Genomic DNA, 6000 nt, shown 5'->3' with positions numbered 1-6000 from the left:
CCTTGGCTCGCATTTTCTTTAATAGGTTATTCCATTTTCTTCTGGTATAAAGCACTGCTGTCAAAAGTCTGATGACAAAACAATTTTCTTTCTCCTATAAGTCGTGTTCTTTTTTCCCAATATGCCCAAAGGATATTTCTTTTTTTTTTAAAGATCAGTAATTTTATTATATGTCTTGATGTTGTTTTTTTAGGTTGATTTATTCAGGCTTGTGGTGTGTTCTTTGTATTTTTTTAACTTATAAAACTTTATTTTTTTAAAGGTTATAGTCCATTTATAGTTATTATAAAATATTGGCTATATTCCCATGTTGTACAATATAGTCTTGTAGCTTATTTTATACCTAATAGTTTGCTCCTCTTAATCCCCTATCCCTGTATTGCCCCTCCCCCCTTCCCTCTCCCCACTGGTAACCACTAGTTTGTTCTCTGTATCTGTGAGTCTGCTTCCTTTTTGTTATATTCTGTGGTGTGCTCTTTGAATATACAGTTTCGTATCTTTTTTATTTCAGGAAATTTTTCATAAATTATAATTTTGAGGATTTGTTCTGTTTCCTTTGTTTTGGTTTTCGTTTTCTTTTTTTGAGGGGGGAATATAGTTGTTTTACAATGTTGTATTAGTTTCTACTGTACAGCAAAGTGAAGTAGAGTTCCCTGTGCTATATAGCAGGTTCTCATTAGTTGTCTGTTTTATATATATTAGTGTATATATGTCAATCCAGTCTCCCAATTCTGTTTTGATTTTCTTCTTCATGAAATTCTATTCTGTGTATGTTGGATCCCCTTTTTCTATCTTCAATATGCCTTACTTTTTTAAAAAAATTGAAATAAAATTTACATATAAAAATCACCCATTTAAAGTGTACAGTTCTGTGGTTTTTACCTAGTCTAAGTTCAGAACATTTTTATCACCCCAAAAAAGAAACCTTGTACCTGTTAGCAGTCACTCCCCATTCTTCCCTCCCACTAACCCCTGGCAACCACTAGTCTGCTTCCTGTCAATGGATTCGTCTATTCTGGACATTTCATATAAGTGGAATTATACGATATGTGGTCTTTTGTATCTAGCTTCTTTCACTTGGCATAATGTTTTCAAAGTTCATCCATGTTGTAGCATGTATTGGTTGTTCATTCCTTTTTTATGGCTGAATAATATACCTTAGAGAGGTACCACGTTTTGTATATCCTTTCATCAGTTGATGGACATTTGGATTGTTTCCATTTTGGGGCTATTATGAATAACGCTGCTATAAACAAGTTTCATATTACTGTACAAGATTTTGTGTGGACATATGTTATCAATTCTCTTGATTATATACCCAGGAGTGGAATTGATGGGTCATGTAGTAACTCTGTATTTAACATTTTGAACAACTGCCAAACTTTTTTTCAAAGTGGCTGTATCATTTTCCATTCCCACCAGCAATTTAAGAGGGTTCCAGTTTCTCCATATCACCAACACTTGTTATTGTCTGTATTTCTTGTTTTAACCATCCTAGTGGTTTCAAATTAGTATCTCATTGTGGTTTTGACTTGCATTTCCTTAATGACTAATGATGTTGAACATCTTTTCATGTGCCTGTTGGCCATTTGCATTTCTTCTTTGGAGAAATATCTATTCAAATGCTTTGCCCATTTTTTAATTGGGTTATTTGTTTTTTTTTATTGTTGAGTTTGTGTTCTTTATATATCTTTGTGTTTTTTTTGTATTTTTTGTTTCTTTATATATTCTGGATATACTATATATATTCTAAATACTGTCTTTTCACTTTCTTGATGGTGTTATTTGAAGCACAAATTTTTTAAAATTTGATGAAGTCAAATGTATCCATTTTTTCTTTTGTTTCTTATGCTTTTGGTGTCCTATTTAAGAATCCATTGCCTAATCCAATGTCATGAAAATTTATGATTATGCTTTCTTCTAAGAGTTTTATACAGGATCATATCATTTGCAAGTAAAAATAGTTTTTCTTTTCCAATCTGAATAACTTTTATTTCTTTTTCTTGCCTAATTGCCCTGGCTAGAAATTCCAATATAATGTTGAATAGAAGTGTTAAGAGTAAACATCCTTATCTTGTGCCTGATCTTAGAGCGAAAAGGTCCAGTCTTTCACCATTGAGTCTGATGTTAACTGTGGGGTTTTGGTAGATGATCTTATCACGTTGAGGAAGTTCCTTTCTCTTCCTAGTTTTTTTGAGTGTTTTTGTTATGAAAGGGTGTTGGATTTTGTCAAATGTTTTTTCCATTTCTATTGAAATGACCATATTTTTTTTTCTATTTATATGGTGAGTTACATTGATTGATTTACATATGTTCAACGAATCTTGCACTCCTGGGATAAATCTCACATGGTCATGGCATATAATCCTTTTTATATGCTGCTGCATTCCATTGGCTAGTATTTTGTTGAGGGTTTTTATATTTATAAGGTATATTGGTCTATAGTTTTCTTGTGATGTATTTGTCTGGTTTTTGTATCAAGGTGTAGTACTGGCCTCATAGAATAGGAAGTATTTCCTCTTTTGTTTTTTGTAAGAATCTGTGAAGGATTAGTGTTAATTCTTCTTTGAATGTTTAATAGAATTCACCAGTGAAGCCATTGATTTGGGGATTTTCTTTGTGGGAAGTTTTTTGATTACTAATTCAGTCTCTTGTTAGAGGTCTATTCATATTTTTTACTTCTTGAGTCAGTTTCAGTAGTTTGTGTGTCTAATCCAAATATGACGTGAAGAGAATGGCACTTTAGCTCCAAGTTCTTCCCCCACCCCCGAAACCCATAATCCCAGTCTAATCATGAGGAAAACATGAGATAAATCCCAGTTGAGGGATATTCTGCAAGATATCTCACCAGAACTTCTCAGAGCTGTCATGATCATCAAAAATTAGGAGACTCTCAGAAACTGCCATCCCAAGAGAAGCCAAGGAGACATGATGAATAGATGCAATATGGTGTCCTGGATGGGATCCCGGGACAGAAAAAGGTATAAACTAATGAAATCTGAATAAAGTATGGGCTTTGGTTTATAATAACGCATTAGTGTTTCAACATACATTGCCATATTGATATAAGATGTTAATAATAGGAGAAACTGGATGTGGAGTGTATGGGAAGTCTCTACTATCTTCACAACTTTTCTGCAAATCTAAGACTATTCTAAAATAAAAGGCATGTTTTAAAAAGGGAACAAATACTTCCTCATATAATAAAGGCTGAGAAAATTAATCATTGGAAGATCTTCAGTATAAGAAATACTAAAAGAGTTCTTCTGGCTGAATAAAAATGATCTTAGATGGAAACATGGAATGTTGAAAGAAATGAATACCACATTTTAAAACAACATTCATTATAACATGTTGTTGGGTTTAAACATATGCAGAAGTAAAATATATGATAACGATAGTACAAAATGGGGTAGGAGGGTTAATGGAGGTAAGTTATCATAGGTTTTTTGCATTGTTGAGGAAGTGGTACTAGTACTAATTTAAGGCACTAGTACTTTAGTAAATTCACAGACGCATATTGTAATCTCTGGGTAATTGTTAAAAGAATAATTTTTAAATGATAATTAAAAGTGTATAATCAATAAAGAAAAATATGGAATAAATGAAAATACTTAATCCAAAGGAATACAAGAAAGGAGAATAAATAACAGATGATATGAATGGAAAATTAACAGCAAGATGGTAAATTTAAATCCAACTGTATTGCATTTAATGTAAATGGTCTAAATAATCCAATTCAAAACAAAGATTATCAGATAGGATTTTAAAATTAATCAACTATATGCCATTTACAAGAGATACAGTTTAGATATAAAAATACCAGGTAAGTTGAAAATAAAAGGATGGAAAAAGATATACCATACAAAGACTATCTGAAAGAAAGCTGATATGATTATATTTATATCAGAAAAAGTACACTTTTAAATTAAAAGAATTTCTAGACACCTTCTAACACATTCTTTCACTGATACAACACTCCCCTAATTAACATGTGCAACTAAGCACAAAGAAGGACATTTCTTAGTGATGTGTTGAAACAAAAAAAAGCTAAAGCAATCTAAATTTGTCTGAACCTAAAACACAGCTTCAAAATATATAGATCAGATGTTGACCAAACCAAAAGGAGAATAGACAATTCCACAATGGGATTACACTAGAAATCAGTAAGGAAAAGATAACTAGAAAATCTTCAGTTGTTTGGAAATTAAGCAGAACACTTCTAAATAACATACGGGTCAAAGAATGGAAATTAGAAAATATTTGAACTGAATGATAAGGAAAATATGACATAAAAACTTGTGGAACACAATTAAAATGTGCTTAGAGGGAATATTATAGCTTTAAATACTTAAAAAAGGAGAACATTTGAAAACTGGTGATCTAAATTTCCATCTCAGGAAGCCAGAAACAATAGCAATGTGAATTCAAAGAACATAGAAAAAGAAAATAGTAAAGATATGAGCAGAAATCACTGAAATAGAAAAAAAACATGTACAATAGAGAAAATGAACAAAGCCAAAATCTTGTCCATTGAAAAGATTAACAAAATTGATAAATTTCTAGTAAAATGGATTTTAAAAAGAGATAAAACACCAATTATTAATATCAGTAATGAAAGGAAACACCATTACAGATCATTTTTTTAAAGAAGATGTTATTAAAAACTCCATGTTTCATAATTTAGATGAAATGGACTAATTTACTTGGGGGAAAAAAAGCTTCCCAAACCTGACAGAAGATAAAATCTGAATAGCCCTATATGTAATACAGAATTAAACCTTTAATAAAATATCTTATGATGTTATCTGCAGGCTGAGATGGCTTCAGTGCTGTGTTCTTCCAAATATTTAAGGAAAAAATTAATAGCTATATTACAGACTTTTCCAAGGAATAGAAAAGAGGGAAGACTTCCAAACTCACTTTATGAGGCCAGCACATCTCAGGTACAAAACTTGACATGGACATTACAAAAAAGGAACACTACATACCAATATGTCTTATCAATAAGGATGTGAAACTCCTAAACACAATATTAACAAATAGAATCTGATGATTTATAGAAAGAATAATATATCATGGGCAAGTGGGGGTATAGCCGAGGAATCTGAGGTTGGTTTAACATTCAAAAATCAATATAGTTCAACACATTAACCGAATAAAGGATAAGACAGTATGGTTTTCTCAATAGATGGGGGGGGGAAACGGATTTGATTTAAAAAACAAGACATATTCATGATTAAAAACTCTAAGAAAACTAGAATTATAAAGAAACTGCCTTAATTTGATAATGGATAGTTTCAAAAACTCTAGGGCTAATTAATGATGAAATATTAAATACTTTCCATGAACTCAAGAACAAGGTGTCCACTATTACCATTTCTATTTACACTTGCACTGAGATTCTCAGTAGTGCAATAAGACAAGAAAAAGAAATAAAGGATATGAAGGTTGAAAATAAAGTGAAACTGTCATTATTTGTTGATGGCATGATTGTGTGTGTAGAAAATACAAAACAACAAACAATTAAAATTAATACATGAGTGTAGGATGGAGCAAGCAACAATTAGGACATTTTTTAAAATATCATTTAAAACTATCAAAAAAACTCATCTAGGTACCTGGGAATAAATCTAATAAAAGTTGTTGAAGACTTGTACACTGAAAACTACAAATTTTCCAATATGCTTCCTAAGTTTCTGAGAGAAATTTCAAAAGGTCTAAGTAATTGGAGGTATATACCATGCTCATTCATCAGAAGACAATATTTTTACAGCAAAGTAAAAACAACATACAGCTGTATATAACAACATGGGTAGATCTCACGGAATGTTGGTCAAAAGAAAGACAAGAGAGTACATACTGAATTATTTCATTTATATGAAAGTCAAGAACAATTGAAACAATTGTTCAAACAATTGAACAATTGGGAGGTATTGACTGGGTGGTGGCATAAAGGAGCCCTCTGGAGTGTTGATAAAGTTCTTTATATTGATCTAG

The sequence above is a fragment of the Balaenoptera borealis genome, assembly GCF_965194805.1.
Source record: "Balaenoptera borealis genome assembly, chromosome: 12".
Classification (NCBI taxonomy): Eukaryota; Metazoa; Chordata; class Mammalia; order Artiodactyla; family Balaenopteridae; genus Balaenoptera; species Balaenoptera borealis.
Note: the sequence above shows the minus strand (reverse complement) of the source record.